Source organism: Dasypus novemcinctus, chromosome 16 (genome assembly GCF_030445035.2).
Source record: "Dasypus novemcinctus isolate mDasNov1 chromosome 16, mDasNov1.1.hap2, whole genome shotgun sequence".
NCBI lineage: Eukaryota > Metazoa > Chordata > Mammalia > Cingulata > Dasypodidae > Dasypus > Dasypus novemcinctus.
Genome location: NC_080688.1, coordinates 50,320,293 through 50,344,257, shown reverse-complemented (window position 1 = coordinate 50,344,257; position 23,965 = coordinate 50,320,293). Strand labels below are relative to the sequence as shown.

At 37.6% G+C, this 23,965-nt stretch overlaps 1 protein-coding gene and 1 pseudogene across 18 annotated transcripts in view; one reads left to right on the top strand and one right to left on the bottom strand.

Annotated features, from left to right (window-relative positions):
• Positions 1-4,250, top strand: part of LOC101437883 (KH domain-containing, RNA-binding, signal transduction-associated protein 1 pseudogene) — a 102,269-nt pseudogene extending 98,019 nt beyond the window's left edge.
• The window catches only part of DTNA (dystrobrevin alpha), a 418,043-nt gene that overhangs the window by 302,528 nt on the left and 91,550 nt on the right, over positions 1-23,965 (bottom strand). The gene's annotated exons all lie outside the window — the stretch shown is intronic.

Here is a 23,965-nt window from a genome sequence, read left to right as displayed (position 1 = left end):
TCCTTTCAGCATGTCAATCTGGAAACTTCAGCTTTCCAGAATATATATCATACCCTATTTTTTCAAGAGGATCACATCAATATTATAACTACTAACTACTCTTAGAGATGAGATGTTTACACCTTGTTTTTCTATAGCTATAAGAGTTGGTCCTGGACAAAGAGTCAAAGGTCATCCTTAGTATCCTTTATTTTCTTTCTACATTCGCCCTCTTTACATATAGCTTGATCACCTATCTCCAAAATACATAATTCTACTCTTATCCTTCGTTCAACAGGACCCTGCCCTGAGCCTCACACTTTGCAGGGCCCTGCAGCTCTATTCCTCCTCTGGCTGGGCCTCTCTCCACAGAATTGAATTAGAGGAAGAAACAGTGACCCCCCCCTCTATATCCTGCTCTGGGTACTTGGGATCCAGGAATTTCCTGTCTCAATGGCCCTGACACTGGCACTAGGTCTATCTTCCCAAGAGTGGACCTGCCTCTAATGTACACATCTTATATGGTCTAAAATGTAAACCATAATGGAAACCATTGACCATGGCTGTCAGCTATGCTTCAATATTTGTACATCAGTTATAATAATAATAAATGTACCATCCACATATAAAAAGATTATTAATATGAGAAGGGGGAAAAGGGGAAGGATGCTGGGTATATGGGAGTCCCCTATATTCTGCATGTGACTTCACTGTGACCTAAGTAAGATACTGGGGAAGAAATGGTAGAAAATGTCACTGTACATACAGGACAACAGATATTATAGTGATAAAAGGCAAAACATCAAAAAAAAATTTAAAAAATATTTTTTTAATATCCCAATTTAATTTAATTTTAGTTTTAGTTTTTTCTAAATTATTATGTATTTTATTTCTTATGTTTAAACTGATCATTATTACTTCATTTTCCTGTTAATTGTATTTGGTGATATTCTTGGCTTCAACTTTGAAGAAGTTTTGAATCATAGAAGGGTTATAACTGTGGCAGGGGAGGATCACTGGTGTGGGGTGTCAGTGATGGGAGATACATGGAAGGAAGTTCACCTGGGCATACATATAAGGTATATAAATGTGTCTAAATATTCATGGGGCATTGTCACAGTGGATAGAGATTCACACAATAACCAAAAGAATACTGAATTCCCATCCTGGGGAGCTCTGCCACATTCTCTAAAAGAATAATAACAATCCCCCAAGTACAGGGGCAATGACTAGTGAAGAAGGATGGTCCATTAATGGGCCATTAATATTGATGACTATGCTTATGAGCATTTGCTTTTGAAATTGCAACTTAGCTTAGCATTGTAGGGTGCCTCCATGTTGCTCAAATGTGGCCTCTGTCTAAGCCGAACTCAGCAAAAAAATGTATTACCTTCCCCCCAGCATGGGACATGACTCCTGAGGATGAGCTTCCCTGGCACGAGGGGATTACTACCAAGTACCAACCAGTAATGCAACTGGAAAAAGACCTTGAATAAAAGGGGGAGAAGGTAAAGACAAGTGAGTTTATATGGCTAAGAGACTTCAAAGTGAGTAGGGAGTTCATCCCAGAGGTAACGCCTATGCATGTCTCAGTAGGACCTCATAGACTGCCAAATAGTTAAATAGTAGGGCTCCTGGGGGCTCTGGAGACACCCAGGTCCTATGGTCATGGCAGATAGTTCCAGAGTCTAGTGCCATGCCTGTGGGCCCTACTTTGGAGTTTATGATCCCAAGTGTGACAGAATTGGACTCAGTTGTGACTTCTCTACATATGTCTCCTCTGTTCCTTCTATTTGAACCTATAGTTGGTGCTGTAGTTGGTAGGTGTATGTCCAAGAGACTTGAATCTTTGGGCTGTCCATGAGCCAGCTGGGCCCTGAGCCTCAGTGGAGTTGCAACACCCGCTTTCTAGTTCATGGAACTCACCTAGGACAACTAACAAGGAGGCAAGGATGGACAACCACCACACCAAGGAACTGAGTCTACAACTACAAGCAAGAAAGTCCCATCCATCAGCCATATGGGATCAAGGCCCCCTCTCAATTAGAGGTGGAGTGGGTATCACCATCCCAGAATCCTCAAGATTGGGGAATAAAAAATGGACTAGATTGGACTTACAGTATTCTACTATAGATTTTTGTGATTCTATCAATGGAAGAAATTATATTGTTGATATGGAGATAGTGGCCACTGGAGGTGCTAAAGGCAGGGAGAGGGAAAAGGAGGTGTAATATGGGGACATTTTCAGGACTTGGAATTGTCCTGAATGACATTGCAATAACAGACACAGGCTATTATATATCCTGCCATAACCTACAGAATTGAGTGGGAGAGAGTGTAAACTATAATCCATGCTGTGTGGCGATGCTCCAAAATGTGTTCATCTATTGCAATGAATGTACCTGGAATTCACAAGAATTTGAGAATTTCAATTTGAACTTGGCCTTTGAAATCATTGTAAAGACACATTTGTTAAGGTAGGGGAAAACATGTTAGATTGACTGGTTTGTAAACTTGATTTGTAGCTTCTAAATATTTAGACATAGAGTTTCTGTGTCTTTACTTGTACTACTGCCCCAGCTCCTGCAAATATTATGGACAAGCCATGCTGCCACGCTGCTCTCATATCAACACCTCAGGGCTTTAAAACTAACTGGGGGTCACAGGCGCTCCTGTTCTCCCACCTCGTCAACCACTGCTCGGCCTCTGCTTTGCCATGTCCCATTCTCGATGACCATGTATCCTCAGATGAGTGCAGGGACACCACCTGGCATGCTTGATTGCGGGGGACACTCCGGTCTCGCCCCCCACACAGCCGCTGCAGCTGATGCCCACTTTAGCCACTGCCTCCATCAAAATGGAGCTGGAAAGGGAAACGGACTTGGCCCAGTGGTTAGGGCATCCGTCTACCACATGGGAGGTCTGCGGTTGAAACCCCAGGCCTCCTTGACCCGTGTGGAGCTGGCCATGCGCAGTGCTGATGCACGCAAGGAGTGCCGCGCCACGCAGGGGTGTTCCCCACGTAGGGGAGCCCCACGCACAAGGAGTGCGCCCTGTAAGGAGAGCCGCCCAGCGTGAAAGGAAGTGCAGCCTGCCCAGGAATGGTGCCGCCCACACTTCCCGTGCCTCTGACGACAACAGAAGCGGACAAAGAAACAAGACGCAGCAAATAGACACAGAGAACAGACAACCGGGGGGGGGGGGGGGGGGGGGAGGGGAATTAAAAATAAATAAATAAATCTTTAAAAAAAAAAAAAAAGGAGCTGGAGAAGTACCTGCCTGAACTCATGGCCAGGAAGGACTTGCTCAACCCATCCTTCACTCATTCCATGTAGTTGCTGATGGCAGAGATTGAGAAGATTCAGAAAGGGGATTCAAAAAAGGATGATGAGGAAAATTACTTAGATTTATTTTCTCACAAGAACATGAAGCTGAAAGAACCGGTACTGATACCTGTCAAGCAGTATCCTAACTTTAAGTTTGTGGGGAAGATTCTTGGACCAAAGGGAATACAATCAAAAGACTACATGAAGAGACTGGTGCAAAGATCTCTGTGTTGGGAAGGGGCTCAATGAGAGAAAAAGCCAAGGAGGAAGGTCGGCACACAGGTGGGGACCCCAAATATGCCCACTTGAATATGGATCTGCATGTTTTCATTGAAGTCTTTGGACCTCCATGTGAGGCTGGTGCTCTTAAGGCCCCTGCCATGAAGGAAGACAAGAAGTTTCTAGTACCAGATATAATGGACGATATATGCCAGGAACCATTTCTAGAGCTGTCCTCCTTGAATGGAGTACCTGAGCCCACTCGTGGATGGGGTGTGCCAGTGAGAGGCCGAGGAACTGCACCTCCCCCTGACCCGTTCCCAGGGGCCGTGGCTCTGGTGCAAAGTACACCAGTGTGAGGAACTATCACCAGGGGTACCCCAGTGACTTGGGGAGTGACACCCCACCTCCTGAGAGGGGCGCTCCAGCACCAAGAGCACGGACAACAGGCATCCAGAGAATACCTTGGCCTCCACCTCCTGCACCAGAAACATATGAGAACATGGACATGACGATACATATGCCCAACAGAGTTATGAAAGCCTCAAAGGGTATTAGAGCCAGAGCCAAGGGGACTCAGAATATTATGACTGTGGACATGGGGAGGTTCAAGATTCTTAGGAAGCTAATGGCCAAGACGACTGGAACAGGACCAGGCCATCGCTGAAGGCCCCTGCAGCTAGGCCAGGGAAGGAGCACACAGAGTACCCATGTGGACATTACTAAACACAAACATGAGGGGAAAGTGTCAGTGATGAGCAAAGTTGTAACTGATTTCTTGTATCTTCCAGGATTCCTGGTGCTTTACCCACAGCAGACAATTGTCTAAGTGTTTTTCTTCGTGGTCCCCTTCTTCTCCCCTTACTCCATTCTTACTCTGCATTCTGGCTTCTGTATGTAGTCTTTTAAACGGAGTTAAAATAGATTTAGAAATATCAATTTAATTTTTTAAGGGCATAGATTTTTTTCTTTGTTGTTTAAATATAAACAGAAGAATGTACCTTTTATAATAATAATAAAAAGTTGAATAAAAAAAAAACAAACCCACATACCTGTTAGTTTCAAAACTGGCATTGCTTGCTGAAAGGTTCTGAAATAAAGACTTGCTAACTTTCTCTTAGTTTTGATTTGAGTCATCCCCTAAAGTTGTAGTTGCAGAATCCCAAACTAGGCTACATTTCAAAATTCAGGGCTATTTAAGATTTAAAATCACAAATATTAACAGCAGTAGGTGCCACCATGCAAAAGTGAGCTCAGACTCTCTAAAAGTGTTTCCCTTAAAAGTACATGGCTGTTGACTCTTAAGGTTAAAATTTAATATGAAAAATCCTCATAAATTAAATAGTTGATGCAATTTTTAACATTAATTGATTTAAAAACAACAAAAACAAAATTAGGTTTGTGAAACTGACTTTTTCATTACGTGGGTTTTTTAATCTAGCCCTAGACATACAGTGTTGAGAGAGATTTAAAGGGAGAATAGGTTTTAAAGAGGCTGATTGAGAGAGAGGGACTGGCCACCTGAATTGAATTTAAATGCAGAGCTTTTTAGCCAAGAACAGTCTTTGAGTAATAGTGCTAACAGCTAAACTTTCAGTATTTAAAAAGATAAAAAGCAAAGTATTGTGTCTATCTGAGGTTCTGCACTGTATGAAAAACTCACTTGGGCACTGGAGCCAAAAACCGGTGATTTTCATAAGTTGATGGTTGTCAGTATTGAACTGTTCCCAAGTTAGTTAAGTATGTCCCAACACTAGCATGATATAAAAAGGGACACTGCAGCTGAATGAAAAAGGAATCAAAATCCACTTTGCTATATATGTTAGAGTCTTAACTGGATTTGTACCATCCTCCCATTTTGTTCTTGAAGATTAAATGCTACATGTGTAAATCTGCCTAAATAGATAGCTTAAACTTATGTCAAAATGTCTGCAGCAGTTTGTCAATAAAGTTTGGTCCTTTTTTATTAAAAAAAAAATCCTAACTGGGAACCCTCCCATGCTTTCTCTTCCCTGTCAAAATTGATTCTGTCCTCAATAACAAATAAGCCTCAAAATCATATATTTTTTAAACTCACCAGAGAGCTAAGAACTCAAACAAACTTAAATCAATTCATTTTGAGAAAGGGATTAATCCATCCTTGGAGAGCATCCTAAGGCTGTTCTCACTCCTGGGACACAGTGGAAGGAGCAGCATTCCCATCACGGATGAGGGGGTGTGGAAGAGAAACCAGCCCAATTGTTCACACACTTGTAACAGCTGCAAGTGGGCTGGTATCATAGAATCCTGAGGCATCCACAGAGAGAATCTGTACCCACCTGCCAATTCTTGTCCGCAGGCCTTCACTGGAGTGTTTGGGGGTAGCTCACACAGGGAAGCCAGGAGAGCTAAGAGAGATTTCTTCCAGGTACATCCTCCTGCACTGCTGCAGCTTTCCAAAGCCTGGGGGTAGGGCAGCAGGGTAGAGAGAAATGTCCTTGCCTAGACAGCTGAGGGCTTAAGTATAAAGGAAGAAGAGATTTTCTGTGGTTCAGAAATATGGGCAGCTAGGCTTTAAGAGTGGAGACCTCACTGGAGCATTGCCATTCCCAGGACTGCTAACGGAGAAGTCTGATTCCTGTCCTCAAAACAGCTAAAGCCAATGATTAACTGAATCTAGCCAAGACCGGAACAAAGCCCAGACCCTGAGCTTGTATATTTGCAGTTGAGTCAGCTCCGTCCCTTGCCACACAGACGCACACACATGGACTCATTACAGCCTGACAGAGGGGGGGGGTGAGCCCTGTTCTGGAAGTAAATACTATTTGCTACTATGCTTGTCCCCACAAAGGCTAGTATACAAGTAAAAGAATGATGAATCACACGATGTAGAAAAATGTGACCTATAATGTCAATGAAAAATAAGCAATAGAAGCAGACTCAGAGATGGCCCCGATGTTGGAATTGGTGGAGATTTTTAAAAAATAAATATGTCAAAAGATAAAATGGAAAAGGTGGGAAACAAGCAAAATAACTGGGAAACTTCAGCAGAGATATGGACACTATAAAAAAGAACTAAATATAAAGTATAAAAATGATAATTACAAAATCATAAATGAAGGATTAATTCTGTGGGCTAAACAGACTACATCCAACAGAATAAAAGGTCAATTTAAGAAAGAGCAATAAAATTGTCCAAACTGAAAAACAAGAGAAAAAAAAAAGAGGAAAATGGAACACAAAATATGTGACTGTAGCACAATATCTAACAGCTTAGTATATGTGTAATTGGAGTGCCAGAAGGCTATGAAGGAGAGAATGGAGTAGAAAAAATATCTGAAGAGAGTATAGATGAGCATTTTCCAAAACTGATGAAATATATCAGCCCATGTATGAAAAAAAATCTCAGTGAAACCCAAGCAGGATAAATGCAAAGAACACCACCCTGATGCTTTTTATAATTAATTTGCTGAAACCAAAGGTCAAGAGTTAATCGTAAAAGCAGTGAAAGAAGATATTATATATAGGGGAACAACTATGAGAATGATGCCTGATTTCTCATCTAAAATACTGGATGCCTAAAGACCATGCAATAATATCTGCAGAGTGCTGAAGGTATGCACTTGTCAGCCTAGAATTCTATTTTAGCAAAAATATCTGTCAATATGAGCTGCAATAAGACAGACATATTGACAGAATTCATTTTTAGCAGATATGCACTACAAGCAGTAAGAAAGTTTTTTTCAAGCTGAAGGGAAATAATTCTTGATGGAAGCCTGGATCTACATGAAAGAATATTTAAATGGATAAATGGATATCTGCATAGAAATAAAAGGCCATTTAAAACTTACTATCTACCTACCTACATTTAAAGACTAATGAATAAAGCAAAAATAACACATTTAATGCTTATGACTTATGAGAAAGTAAAACAACAATATAGCAAAGGGCATCAAGCAAGTAAATGTAATTATATTTTTGTAAATTCAAGTAATATGACATTATTTGAGGTAGACAGTGATAAAGATACATATTGTATCATATCGAGGCACAACTATTGAAAAAATGGAATAGTAAAATATTTAATCAACACAAAAGATGGCAGAGAAATAAGAACACAGGAACAGAGAATAGATGAGACAAAGAGAAAACCAATACCAAGATGGTACACTTAAAACTCAATATGAAATATTACATTAATTGTAAATGGTATGACTAAACACTCCATTATAATCCTGAAGAAAAAGTCAATATCCAACTCTATGTTGTTTACAAAAAATATACTTTAGGGAAGTAGATGTGGCTCAAGTGATAGGGCTTCTGCCTACCATATGGGAGGACCCAGATTCAATCCCTGGGGCCTTCTGGTGAAAAAGAAGAGAAAGCGTGCTTGCATGGTGAACTAGTGCCTGCGCGGCGAGCCAAGCGCCCGCACGGTGAGCCAAGTGCTTACAAGAGTGCCTGTATGGGGAGCCGAGTGCCTGTGCAGTAAGCCAGTGCCCGCACAAGTGAGTCATGCAGCAAGATGATTACACAACAAGAGAGAGATCAGGGTGAGAGTCAAGGTGAAGCACAGCAGTGACCAGGAACTGAGGTGGTGCAATTGACAGGGAAACTCTCTCCGCATCAGAGGTCCCCAGGATCGAATCTCAGTGAATCCTAGAAGAGAGATGAGAGGAGAAGACAAAAAAAAGAGAAACAGATACAAAAGACCACACAGTGAATGGACACGGACAGCAAAAATAGCAGGGTGGGGGTGGGGGAGGGGAAGGGGAAGAGAAGGAAAACTATATATACTTTAAATATGATGCCACAGATTGGCTGAAAGTCAAAGACTGGAGAAAGAACTACCATAAAAATGTTGGTGTGCCTATTAATTAGATATATAACACTTCAAGACAAATTAGATTTCAAGATAAGGTGTATTATCAAAGATAAATAAGGAATTTCATAGTGATAAAATGATCAATTCATTAAGATGTACAACCAAAAACAGAGCTACTAAATACATGAAGTAAACACTGACAGAATTAAAGGAAGAAGAGATTAACCCCCAATCATTATTTAAAGGTAAGCTGAAATTTAAGACCATTTATCCCCTCAACACACTTATACACACAATTACTGACCAACAGTAAACTGGAGGGGAGTATGTTGTAAGGAGAGAGCTCCTGAACCTCCCAAGGGGGATGTTATCTCTCGGTTGCTGGTCACGAATTCTGACACAGGGAAGAAGCCTTAGCACGTGGTCTGGGCAGGAGGGTCCATCAGAGTTTCTAGATGGCCAGCAGCTTGGGCATTTCACAGGTATGACCCCTTGGGCTACCAGGTGGAACCAAATATAGCAGTCTCACCCATTTTCCCTCAGGCTCATACAAATATCACTAATTTTAATTTTTTGCATTCTCTGATGTAACAAAGGTGAGGAAAAAGCTGTCCACTCTCTTGACACCCCCCTCCCATCCCCTGCTCGTTTGTCTTGATTGCTAAGTGCTGGTGTGCATTCTGAGTGGCATGCTCTTAGCCTTACTTGCGATCTATGTGGCCAACAAGACCATGGCAATTTGAGGCAGCTCTGTGGCAGCCACTTGCTACAGAGAGCACACCAATGGGCACAGACTTTAGTACAGGCTTATCCTGGGGAAGCTGTGAAAAAGCTGTTGAGTTGCGCCTGCAGGTGTGAATCCAGGTCAGTGCTCTGAGGTTCTCATCAGGGAGATGGCGGTATGCACTACTATTGTTGGATTTCTTATACCTAAACATTGTCTTCATAAAAGTAGGGAGAAAGAGCTTGATATAATGTTTTCTGCCTTAGAAGTAAACGGAAACATAAAAATTTCTGATAACCACAGACATTTTAAGAAAGGTTATGAAGGAGTGGAAATTTCTGTGTTGGAGGCAAGACTTGAAACAAAGTTAATTGAAATGCTGAGTGTGAAGGCAAATAATCAGAAACTGAATAGGTCCTATCTTTTACTAGAAAAAAGACCTGGGGAAGAGAAATCTTAAGATCCAGAGCAAGATGAAGTTATGGTTCTTGTTACAAATAGAATAAAATATAGTCACCAGAGGGTAAATCTGAATCCCTCAAATCCCAAGTGGCTTAAGCCAAAAGAATCTTAAAATTTCTGTCAAAAGCTGTACATAGCAGTGAAGGAAAGTTTAGATTCCTAGAGTCTAATGTGCAGCCCAGGTAGAAAGATTATAGATGTATGATTAGATTGTATAGATTATATATTAATCCATTATATATGAGGTTATAGATTTCTATATATTCTATAATCTATTATTATCTATTTTATGTTTTCTACTTCCTAATCTCTCTTACTGGGAATGAGATGAAACTAATCAGTTTCTAGTAGTTTACACATATATCATGTGCTGAATATCTGACTGAATTTTGATATGATTTCTGGGGCTTGTACAAATATATTTTATTTCCTATGAAGTGAGTGACCCTGGAAATTAAAGTTAGAAGCAAGTTTTTATAATACAAAGAAAAATGAATCTGTTACCAAAATTAAGAGGAAAATCTGATAACTTTATTTTCTTAAATTTAGCTATTCCTTAATGTCATCTACCATGTCCTATTATATTTGTGTGTGTGTATGTATGTGTGTGTGTTATCCAACTACATTTGCAATGGGATAGTTTGTATAAAGAATCAACTGTATTATAAAACCCATAATACAGAGTGACACTGCGTAGGAACCTTTGCAGAGAGTCAGAGTCTAGACATGGTGTAATGTATTCATTAACTCAAAGTAACAAGGGCAAAAACTCTCACTAATCAAAGCTGAATCCCACTAAGAGCACCTCACATTAGCTGGCAGATGTCTAACCATGCAGGCTCCCTTAGCTGAATTGGGAGTTGTTCATTGATAAACTGGTTACATCTAGTCTCTGCAAGGTAAGAGCACCTGCAAGTCCATGGTGTGAGGTTTGGTTCTCAGCAAAATTGTGGAGGTGGTCTGGTGTTTGTAGTGGAGGGTTTCAATCCTGGTAACACTTCAGAAACACTGGTTAGCTTTAAAATAAAACACTGATGTCTGGGTCTCTTACCCAGAAATTTTGCTTGAACAGATCTTAAGTGGGGCTTAGATACTGGAATGCAAAAATAATCCCTTGATACTTCTACTGTGCAGTCAAGGTTGCAAACCTCTTGTGGAGTGGAAAGCCCATGAAATTTGTGGATCATGGGTTTGAATTTTTTGCTTTTCTGTTCATTTGATGTGGGGTATTCAGGAACTTAATTAAATGTCATACATTTCAATTTACTCATCTGTAAAAGGAATATAAACACATACCTTGCAAGGCTGTTACGAAGACAAGCAGCAATGCATGTAAATCATGTGGCCCTATGCCTGATATATGATAAATACTGAGTGTTCACTATATATTCAGATACTCTAATAAAAGAAGATTTCAGAGTACTTACTAATGAAGTAAGAATTTCTCTCACCTCTTTAGGTATTCCTATTTCCTTTTCAGGAGCCTGCTCAAAGCTTCCTCCCATATGACCGTGCCTTCTACAGAGGCACTCAATATTTTTAACCTCCTTGACAGCCTTCCCACTTTAAATGTATCTAGAGCAAGTATTCTCAACCACTGAAAACACCTGCAGGGCTAGAATAAACTTCTGATTTGTAATCCTAGTTTCTGGTACAATTTTCTGCACAGATACAAATCTGAGTAAGTTCTTCAAATTTATTTCCACATTTGGAGTAAAATCAAAATGTTCAATGATAAAGAAATCTACACATAAGCATTTGGGAAATCATTTATTCATCTATTCCTCCCTAAGTATTTACTGAACTCCTAATTTATGTTAGGCATTGGATATAAAAAAATACATAAGACACTGTCCCTCCTTTCACAGAGTTCAAAATGTAGTAAAAACAACAGACAAAATTTATGAAATTCACTCTGTCATTCATTCATTAACTATTTATTGATTGACTGCAATACAGCCAGTGACATTTTAGGTGCTTGGAGACACGGTTGTAAACAAAACAGACACAAATCTCCATCCTCATGGAGCTTACATTCTAAAGGGGGCCTTATAAGAGAAAACATTTTTATAAAAGAGGTAAACACAGGGAGGTCATGGAATTTAGTTCAGGGAAGCACAATCCCAAGCGGGGGTACCTTTATGGGAAGGCTTCCTGGGGGAGAATGATGGGAAAACTGATTCTTCAAGAAAAGCAGTTAGCCAGGCAGCTTAGAGAACTTTCGCATTTGGATCAAGCAGATCTTTTCTTGTTCTTCTCAAGACTGTGCAATCCCACTCATGACTTCTCATTGCTTTACCATGAAAATAGAAGGCACCCAATTAAGATTTATTTTTACTCCATTACTATTTATCTCAGTGATTCCCTTTACCTCTATTGGTTCACTCCTTTCCTTCTGTCTCAAAGGAAAGAGTACTTCCTTTCCTATCTAAGACTACTCTCTCCCTTCCCCATGCTCTAGACCCATCCCATCTCTTCCCTTTTGAGACTGTTCCAATCATTATCTTCTCTCCGACAGCCTCTTCCTCTTCTCTGCTATCACTCTCTCCTCTGTCTACAGCTGTGCTCAAGGTTTATATGCATTTATATACTCATGAATATTTGCACGTGTACATTCATGAGCATGACTCAGCTCCCCATTGGCTAGATCAAGTGAGTTCAGATCCTGCCAAGCCATTTCAGAAGAAGGTGGAACGCTGTATGAGTCACTCAAAGGGGTGCTGATGCAAAATACCAGAAATTGGTTGGTTTTTATAAAGGGTATTTATTTGGGGTAGAAGCCTACAGATACCAGGCCACAAAGCATAAGTTACTCTCCTCACCAAAGTCTATTTTCACTTGTTGGAGCAAGATGGATGCCGATGGCTGTGAGGATTCAGGCTTCCTGGATTCCTCCCTTCCAGGGACTTGCTTCACTCTGGGTTTAAGGTTCCTTTCTTCCTGGGGCTGGCTTCTCTTTCCTCTGTGAGCTTACTTCTCTGGGCTCCAGCTTAAGTCTTCAGCATCAAACTTCAACATCAAAACTCCAACATCAGAAACCCTCAACTCTGTTCTTTGCCATGCTTTTTATCATAACTCAATCATGCCCAGGTACAGATCAGATTACAAACATAATCCAATATCTATTTTTGGAATTCATAACCATATCAAACTGCTACAAGCCCCTTTTACTTGACTTCTTAGTACTAGAAATCAATGTTATGGGTCCAAGTTTATGTGTGAGAGGACATGGACTCAGCACAGTAACACCAGCTTTCTCAGGTTGATCAAGACGTATGCTTGACAGTTAAGAATATCCTTGATGAAGTAACTATAACTTAATGAATGACAAGTTGTTTTGGAGATAAAATCTTTAAAAGGAAATAACAATAAATAGAGCTCTGTATAGTTATACATGAGGAATTTTGGGTATGATAAAGAAGAAGGTGGAATAAAGTCATAAATGAGGAGAAAAGGAAATCTGGAAACAAAGTGAGGACAGTAATTGTAGGTGGGAGACTGTGGGGAAAGGAGATAAATCCTGAAAAGATGGACAAAAAGGTCACGTCATCTAAGACTCTGACTGCTATTTACTTTATAGAATAACATAAATCACAACCGAAACCCATTAGAATTTCCTCTCTCAAATTTGTAAGGAGACATATTGCTTTGTCAAATTATAGTACCAAACACACACACACACACACACTGAATTACAGTGTGATTTGGGGCTTCATTGTGCTGAAACCATTGGTTGTACAATATAATTGACTTATGATAAACTATGAAATCCCATATTTCATTTTTGTGGTCTTATTTTTGTAAATTACTCCTTCATCTAAGGTGAACAATGAAGAATCAGATTCATGTTAAATATGCCTCATCTTCCAGTCCATTGCTTATATAGAGTATCCTTATTTCTTTAGGTAAAATAGTTCATTTATTTCTCTAATGTCACAAAGAATAATCTCTTTCAGAAGACAATATTCATGGAAAGAAAAATGCACAAAATTGCAACATGCAAGGAAATAACATTTAATTGTGTCTTTTTAAAAAATACATATAAACCTGCAGAATAAAGAACTTGAAAGTGACATTAGAAGCAGGGCAAGGATCAAGGTTTTATAGAGATCAGAATTGTCTTGAGTGAAAGGCTTATTAAATTCTAATTAGTTACATTTATTTTTAATAGTTGGGGAATATAAATGCTAAAAGAGTAGAAAACATACCACTGGATTTTGTAAAATATGCTGTAAATATTAGAATCATTTCTTATTTGAATATGGTAATAAAAATGGGAGTTAGGTAGAATTTTTTAAAAAAGATTCTTAATACTTTGTAGTTCAACCCTAAAATAAAGGCTATGTTTATCTATTGGTCAGTATAAATCCCAAATTTATAGGTTTTAATATAGCTATATATCAATTATTTTATCATGTACTATAGAAAATGACATAATGAAATAGCATAATCAGATTTTGTATTTGTTCCCTCTTAATTTCTTACTGATCTATATACTTTCTAATCTTCCTTTATGAAATCTAACAAGAAATATTTATAAAATATAATTTTAATTCTCTTGTTTCATCTAAAATCAAGTTTTCAATATAAAAAAAAGTAACAGCTGAAATGAGTTTATTTTAATAAAGTCTTTTATTTCACCTGATTTTTAAGGTAAATTTACTAAGCTAAGTAATGATAAGTCTGCTTGCTTCCAAAATGAAGACACTTACATGACCCCAGTGTATTAGATTCACACACCTGCTCACAAAGAGGAGAGGATTCAAAACGCATTAATGATTCTTACCATTTAAAATAATATCCAAATTGTCCACACTTTCTCTCTTTTAAAATAATAAAATTGGCAAAAATAAATTGGTAAATAATATTATTACAACTTCAAGAATGCTGTAATGGAGTACTAAGTTATAAAAAAAAAAAACCTTCACTGTTCAACCATTTCTTAAAATGAAATTGAAAAGGCCAAATCTGTGGTATATTGGCCACATACCATGGGAAGAGTTTGTTCAGTGTCCTTCCAACAGATAAGATTATAGCAATCAGGGTATCTGAGTTATTAATTTAGGAAAAAACTTGAATTCACCTAACAGCAGATGTCGTTGCAAAGGAAAAAGCTGATGATGTTATAACATATACTGTAGTTTCAAATCTCTAGATCAAATATACATATAAAAATGAAGGCTCTTTTGGGGCTTAATATATTTTGTAGTACTCACCAGGAAAGTCTGAGTCGTGCTATGTATGCCTAAATGATGCTTTATAGTAGTTTCAGTGGGATGCCTGAAGAACATTCTTTTACTTAGGTCAGAGTCAGAATCAGAGTTTGGAGACTGCATTCTCCCACTGGGAATGTGATAAAATATGTGAGCAGAGAGGTTACGAGTGGAAGACTCCCAAACAGTAGCTTAAATGACCTGAAACAACTTGCACTGTCTGTCTCTGTGGTTCAAAGTAGAGAGGTCATGGACACCTGTCCTCACTTAGAATTTTTTAAACCTTTCCGTGAAAATGCACATTGGGGTTATGGACAGAAAGCTCTGGACTGATCCAAATTAGGAAAAATATTTTCAATGAGTGTGGAACTTTTAACCCAATTTTAATCCACTGAAATTGGCTTCCAAACTTCTGGAATTGCTCATGTCAGAGTTCCTAAAACCAGGCTTTATTTTACATAGGCAGCTTAACCTAACCTGAAATCTCTTTTCTCCTTAAATATTTTTTTCTCTCTTTTCTTCCATGACAGCACTCTCTCCTGGTTTCCCTCTTGTTTTTCCAGCAACTCCTTCTCAGCCTCTCTCTGAGAGGCCCTCAAAGATGGACTGCTCCCAGTCTTTGCTTTACACTATTCTGTTCTCACACAGGTTCTTGGGTAGTCTTAACTATGCTTCTGTCCAATCCAGGTCTTTCTCCTGGTCTCTAGACTTGTATATCCATCAGCCTATGGGACATTTCCATTCAGTCCCAATCAGTGGGTGCCTGCTATATGCCAAGCATTGTGCTACAAGTGGGAAAGATGGGGACTTCACATTGTCCAAGCCTAACAGAGGACTCATTACTTGTGTCTCCCTTTTCCTCAAATCTGCTCCAGGATGGAGACACTACCTTTTCTGGGTAACCTTCTTAATCTCCCCCTTCCCCACTGCTCCAAATCTATATTTAAGCTTATCATAATTTTCTGTTTATTTTTCCTCTTCCCTGTTAAACTACCACTCTTTGAAAGTAGGATTCTGAATTTCCAATACTTGGACAAAGAAGATATGCTGAAAGAATGAAACAAGGAGGGATCTTTTGTTTTGTTTTGTTTTAATGGTTAAATATAGAAATAGTAAAAATCATAATTTTCTACATTTAATAGAGATCATTTAAGTTACTTAAATTATTCTAGGATAATCTTATTAAATGTTTTTCTCAATTTGTATAACTTTTTAAAATACTTATTTATGTACTAAAATATAGATGCTTTGCTAAGTCTTTTGTGGAAAAAATGGCATTGAGCTATTAATATAAGACACAGAGAATGCAAATTCATTTCTTTAAGGCAGACTCCCTAAAAATATCATTCATAATTACATGTGTTTTGTTTTAAGACACAAAGAGTCTTGCTCAGTAAATCTCTATTTATCTTACATCTACAGCTGGCAGCCACTGCACACGCATATACTCAAAGGCTCACAATCTAATTAACCCTGTTTGTAGAGGGTCAGTGCATTTATGATACAACTAAAACAGCTACAGAGGGAACCATGGGTACACTTAATAGTATTAGTTTTTTGCATATAAAAATGGTCAGTCTAATTAAAAGATTTGCTACATATGTGAACAAATGATATAAAACAGCATAAAAAGGATAATCCTCCACAATCTAAAAATTTTATTGAAAAGCAGATGGATGGGAGATAATAGACATGATTTCTAAATAAAAACACTCAAAAGCTTTATTTCTACAAAAAAAAAATTACATTTAATATTCTTCTGAGAGAGGTTCCCCCCCCTAAAATAGAGAAGAACATGATTTGCACAGTTAAAGCTAGACTCTTTAAAGAATTTTTATAAAGTGTGGGGTGGAGGAAGCAGATTTGGCTCAACTGATAGAGCATCCACCTACCACATGGGAGTTCCAGGGTTCAAACCGCGGGCCTCCTGGCCCGTGTGGTGAGCTGGCCCACATGCAGTGCTGATGCGTGCAAGGAGTGCCGTGCCACGCAGGGATGTCTCCCATGTAGGGAAGCCCCATGCATGAGGAGTGAGCTCCATAAGGAGAGCCGCCCCATGTAAAAAAAGCACAGCCTGCCCAGCGGTGGCGCTGTACACACAGAGAGCTGACGCAGCAAGATGACACAACAAAAAGAGACATAGATTCCTAGTGCCACAGACAAGAATGCAAGCAGACACAGAAGAACACACAGCAAATGGACAAAGAGAGCAGAGAAAGGGTGGGGGGAGGGAGAAATAAATAAAAAATAAATCTTTAAAAAAAAAGTGTGGGGTGGACTTCCTATTGATTGAGATATTGGAATAAAATACTCTAGGGAACCATTCCCCAACAGAATCTTTGATCAACAAGCAAAAACTGGCAGAACCATTTTCCTCAAAACTCTGGAAAACAGTTAAAGGGTTGCAGTAAACAGGTTAATACCAAATTAAGAAAATGCAGCTTTAAAAATGTTAACAGAGCTCATGGGACCCTTGCTACCCCCTCCCCAGCCATGGTATGGAGCCAACTTGCACCAAGATTGTGGGGCACTGGCTGTGTAAGTTTGAATTTTGTGAATCCCAGAAATGATTATTGTTCTTGAACTATTCCATTCCTGTAGGACAGGGCCCTTTGATTGCATTAAATTCAGTTAAGGGACCTTTGATAAGACCACTTGAATAGATTTCTTTAGGGCTTTTCACTACTTCAGTGAAGCATGACCCAGTTTGTGACTCTGCTGTCTTGTTGAGCCTTACTGACAATAAATACATCTTTTTTTTCAGCATGGCTCAGAGTTCATAGACTTTTTTTTTTAAAAAGCAGTTTATTTTTTTCATCTGATATTACCATTTTATATTATTAAATTACATTTGTTCAGCTTTAAAGAAAAATGTCTTATACATACAATTTTACCCATAATTTCACATAATATATTTATATTTCACATAATATATTTAGTTCATAATAGGGCAATCATACAGTTTTTGTTCTTTTATGTCTGGCTTGCTTCACTCAACACAATGTCCTCCAGGTTCATCCACGTTGTCATATGTTTCATGACTTCATTTCTTCATACTGCTGCATAATACTCCATCATGTGTGTACTCCACATTTTGTTTATTCATTCATCAGTTGACAGACCTCTGGGTTGTTTTCAACTTTTGGGTATCATGAATAATGCTACTATGAACATTGGTATGCACATGTCTATTCATGTCACTGCTCTCAGTTCTTCTGCGTATATACCTAGCAATGGTACTGCCAGGTCCCATGGCTAGTCTATATTCAGCTTTCTTAGTAACTGCCAAATTATCCTCTACAGTGGCTGTGACATTGTACATTCCCACCCACAGTGAATAAGCATTGCTATCTCTCCACATTCTCTCCAACATTTACAGTTTTCTGACTTTTTAAGAGCAGCCAGTCTAATAGTTATGAAATGATATCTCATTGTTTTAATAGTTATAATTTGCATTTCCCTAATTGCTAGTGATGTTGAACATATTTTCATGTGTTTCCCCACCATTTATGTTTCTTCTTTGGACAGTTGTCTTTCAAATCTTTACCCCATTTTTAAATCATATACTTTGTCTTTTTATTTTTGAGTTGTATAATCTCCTTATATATTATAGATATTAAACCCTTATCAGATATGTGATTGCCAAATATTTTCTATTGAGTTGGCTGCCTTTTCACCCTTTTGAAAAAACAAACACTATACTAGGTGAAGAAGACTAGACACACAGTACTACATATTGCAGGATTTCATTTATATCACATGTAAATATAAATCCATTTATAAAGATGAAATTAGATGAGTGGTTATGTAGGTTTGAGGAAGGAATGCTAAGGGTATGGAGTCTTTCTTTTTGGAGTAATAAAATTTTTGAGATGATGAATGTACAACACTGTGATTATACTAAAACCCACTGATTATATAGTTTGGATAGATCATATGATATGGTATGTGACTATAACTCAGTAAAACTGCTTATTGAACAAATAAATAATTGACCAAGAATAGCCAGAAACAGCAGCTATGTACAACCGGAGAAAGAGGGAGATTGAGTGGTGAGGAAATTTCTTGTTTGTTTTTTATTATTATTTTTGAAATAATGAAAATGCTCTAATGATGACTGAGGTGATGAACGCACAGCTAGGTGACTGTACCAAATACCACTGATCGTACATTTTGGATGAGTTGTATGCTTTATTAATATGTATCAATAAAATTGGTTAAAAAATGACAAAAAAGCAGTTTGTTTTGTTTTGTTTTTTGCTTTATACTTACTTTTAATTTCTGCACTGAAAATAAGAGGTGAAAACAATGACAGGTTTACAGTGACTTCATTTTTTGCCCTTAAATTAATCTTTGCTCTTAGGGACAGAAAAGGAGGAGAGAGAAAAAAGCAATTTCACTGAGATAATTTACATAGTATGCAATCTATCCAAAGTGTATAATCAATGGTTTTTACTATATTCACAGTACTGTGCATTATCACCACAGAAATATTTACAACAATTTCATTACGTGAAAAAGAAAATCTCTACACCCCTTAGTTGTCCCCTCAATCCCTCTATCCTTCCACAGCCCTACACATCTGCTAATCTATCCTTTTAAATTGATTTATATTTACATCTTTTATGGCCTGACATTAATATCTTATAACATTAACATACATTTGTTCAATTTCAAAGGAAAACAGTCTTATAACTGCAATATTACCCATATTTGTATTTCACATGAGGTTTTACTAAGCTATACTTTTCCATGTTACATTTTTTTAGCTTTCCTTCTAGTAATATACATGACCTTAGACTTCCACTTTTAACCAGTCATACCCAAATATAGCACTGCTAGTTACATAGTATGTTTACTTTCACCTCTACTATTCATTTCCAAAGATTAACAAACATCTTTTTTACCAATTCTGCACAGGCTAACCCTCAGCTTTCCATTCTCTAACCTCATTCTATTTTCTGGTCACCCATGATCTAGTTATTAACTCTATGAGTGTACACAAGCAATTTAGTCCATAATAGTGCAATCATACAGTATTTGTCCTTTTGTGTCTGGTTTGCTTCACTCAACATAATGTCCTCCAGGTTCATGTCTTTTGCTTCACAACTCCATTTCTTCTTATAGTTGCATAATATTCCATCATGTGTATATACCACAATTTGTTTATCCATTCATCAGTTGATGGCACCTGATTGACTGTTATCAATCAATTCCCTGAGCCCCTGCCCAATTTTTTCCACTCTTTTCTCTCTCTATTGTTCTCTCTTCAATTTCAGCTCCTCTGTCTTCTGTATCACTTATTCTTTCATCAATCATTTCGACTCTGCTGTTATATGCCCCTAATGTGTATGTGTGTGTGTGTTTAGGAGGTAATAGGGATTGAATCAGGATCTTGTACATGGGCAGCAGGTGCTCAATTACTGGACTACATCCACTCCCCAATGAAAGTTGTTTTGTTTGTTTTGTTTTTAGGAGGTACTGAGAATTGAACCCAGACCTTGTACACGTTAAGCAGGCACTTAACCACTTATGTTACATCCTCTCCCTGCTAATGTGTTTTTGATATCACCTATCATGTCTTTCTATTTTTCTATTCAGGCTTTCAAATTTTTTCAGTGTCTTTTGATGTCTTTTTCTCTTTAGCCATATCATTTTTCAACTCACTAATTTGAGTCTGGAAATCTGTATGAATCTTGTTGATTAGTTATCTCAAATCCTATGTCTCATCTGGGACTTTGACATATTCCTTTGCGTGGGACATTTCTTAATTTTTTTAGTATGGCTTGTAATTTTTTGCTGATGTGTAAGCATCCGATTATGATAGTGAGTTTACTCTGATGCTCAATTCCTCTCTTTTGTAGGGATTTAGTGGCAGCAGGCTATGTTTTTACTGCTGTTCTTTGATTCTTAGTTCAACCTATTCTAGGTTTTTAAGATTGTCCTTGTTAGTTGCTCAAATCTGGGCCATGGGTCCAGTAGCATGTTGCAGTACCTTGGGGAGGGAGACTGTAAAGGTCGGAAAAAGCCTCTTTTACTTATTTACTTTTTGTTTGTTTTAGCTTTTTTATTGAAGTTTATCATTCATACATGAACATCCATAAATAGTAAGTGTATAGTATAAGTTGCGAATTTATAAAAACAAATGTGCATATCCTCATACAGGGCTCCCATACATTATCCCACCACCACCTTGCGTTGTTGTGAAACAATTTTTAAAAACTATGAAAGAACATCCTCAAAACATTACTACTAATTATAGCCAATATCTTACATTTGGTGTATTTTCTTCCCAACCCATTCAGTTAATGACATCTTTATTAGTATTACATACATGTTATAATTCATGAGAGAATGTTCTCATACTTGTTCTGTGAACTACAATCCATATTCCACCACAGGATACATTGTGTTATAGAGTTCCATGCTTTGTACAATCCATTCAAATTGTATACTCAGTGGCTCTCATATTCATCATAGATTGTGTTTCATTACTTCAGTCAATTTTAGAATGTTTTCATTACTCCAAAAGGAAAAATCCCATGTCCTCTTATATCCCCCATTGGTGTCCCTTATAGTTGATATATCTTTGCCACTGCTGCAAAAATATTACGATAGTACTGATAACTATAATCCATAAGTGACACTAGTTGCAATTTTCCCATGTATCACCATATACTTAACACTTTGTAAAGGAAGAACATTCTTATACTATTAACCACAATCTTCATCCACCAAAATCACTGTTATACAGTCTCTACATTATTTTCTAGCTTCATTTCAATTAAATATTATATCCACAGATTACCCTGTACAGTCACAATAACATTTATAAATCAGCTAGGTTAGTTATATTTGCTATAATGCATTACCATCAACTCTATTAATTTCCACATATTTACAGTAAACCTTATTAAAAATTCTATATACATTAAGCATCTGCTCCCATTTTCAACCCACAATCAATTTCCTAGTAACCTGTACTCTAGTGTTTACCTCTGTGAATTTACTCATCATTTTAGTTTATGTTAGTGAGACCATTCAATATTTGTCCTTTTGTGTCTGACATTTCACTCAACATAATGCTTATTTTACTTTCAATTTCCTCACATGCACTTCCTTGGTCCGCCAGCAGATGGGGTCTTTAATTGCCCTCTCAGGTCAAAGCCTGGTCAGAGTGTGTTTGGGGCAACACTGATCCCAACAAAGTGACAGAGGATCCTGCCTGGAGGCTATTCAGAGCCTCCCAGTTCAAAGTTTCTCAGAGGTTGTTCTCCAACCTTTGTTGGCAGCACTATCCCTTTTCCAGGGTAGGAAATAATTCCAGTCCCATCTGGGTCCTCAACAACCAGTCCCCACCTGGTTGAGAGAGTGGGATCTCTTTAGTCCCATGCCGGCTCCTAGGACAAAGAATGATGCAGCCCCACCTGGCCTGGAAGGCTTCACAGGACACAGCAGATGCAATTTGTTGGCCAAAAGTTGAATCAGGCTGAGACTTCATCCTCTCTCTCCTGTTTTCCTGGGGAGGTAGATCCCTGTGTCCCCCTCTGTCTGTAACCACTGGTTTGAGGCTGGAGAATTCAAAATTGTCTGCTCATAGGGTAGGGGAACGGCGCCCACAGCTGCAGCTGCAGCTCCTACTCGTGGTCTTTACAATATAAAATTTGATATAATTAAGTAGTTGTCTTGATCTACTATTCTCAATTTCCCTCTACATAAAGGTAGACAATATAGTTACAAAAAATGAAATTTATTCCTCAATCAATAAAAATCACAATATGTGACAAAATTACATTTATAAGAAGGATGATAATTAGGATGTTGCTATAAGTATCCATTTTTAAACTTTTCCTCTAACTTTGAAAATATTCAAATTTTTCTATCAGATATGAGGAACAATAAGACATCTCCTATATAGTTAAATCATTGATTTGTGAAGCTATCACAGCAATTTCAGATTTCAATAGAATTGTAAGACGTTACAACCATGATAGACTCAACTATAATGTTGGGAAGGCAGAAAATGTCAAACAAATCATTTGGAAGAGAAAACAAGCTCCTCTGCCAGTATTTCAAAATCCTGAAGAATATAGTCTTTTACTACAGTACATGTTTTAAAACATGTGCAAATATATCCTGAGAGAGCAATGGTTCCAGTACCAAATATTTCTGGAAAGTTCTAAAAGGTCCCAAAGATAGTATTTCAAATTTCATCTCAAGGATGTTAGGAAAGCAGAGTATTTTTAGGGAAATCTATTTCATCTTTGTAACTGATGCAAAAATCTGCTGTCCTAGTCATGTTTATTATAGTATGCGTTCATAAAGTTGTGGTTACATCTTAAAGAAAGGAAGAAAATCATATGAAAATTTTTTCTTTTTTTCAGTAAAACCATGGTCTTCATTATGAAATGACACTCTGTGCAGATTATAATTAATATTGAATCCAAAGATATCAAAAGGAAAATACAGACCTTAATATGTCAAACAAAATAACTTTAGAATGGCTTCATTTACTATCAAAGTTTAATAAAAAAATACCATAAAGAAGTTTTATTCAAACTTTAAATTGTTGTAGATTCTCAATGACTATCATAAAAAAAGTAAGGTATATTGTATGTTCAACAAAGTCATCGGGAATCAAGATTTGCCTCAACAAATATTAAAATTTTTAAATAAAGTCTGAGTGGGTTTATTTCAAGAACTTACATTGCATTTGCTTTTAAAGGATTTCTGAGTAGTAAATATCTTCATGACCTTAAAATTTACCATAAATTCTCATTATTATATTTAATTCAATAATGTAATGTTTGTTTTGGGATTGCGTTCATTACTCATTCAACAAATGGAATGCCTAACCATGTTCCCAGCATTGTACTATGTATTATGGATATAAGGAAAGTTAAGATATAGTCCCTGCTTGCAAAGAGTTTGCTTTCTGCTAAAGAGAAAATATCTAAAATAACAATCAACACAGCCTGCTAAATTCTAAAATATAGGTTTGCAGAGTGCTAAAGTGCAAGGAAGTATTTAATCTACAGGAATGGTTTACACAAAAAAGTCACTTATAATCTCAGCCCAGAAAGAGAAATAGGGAACAGTCTTTGGGACGGTTATGAGTGATAAGGGGTAGGGTGAAATTAAAGAATTCCTAGTGGTTTATTAAAGTTGAGGGTGACTGAGTACATGATTATGATAATTATAAAATGGGAAGTAGTATTTTTAAAGCACTATATGATTT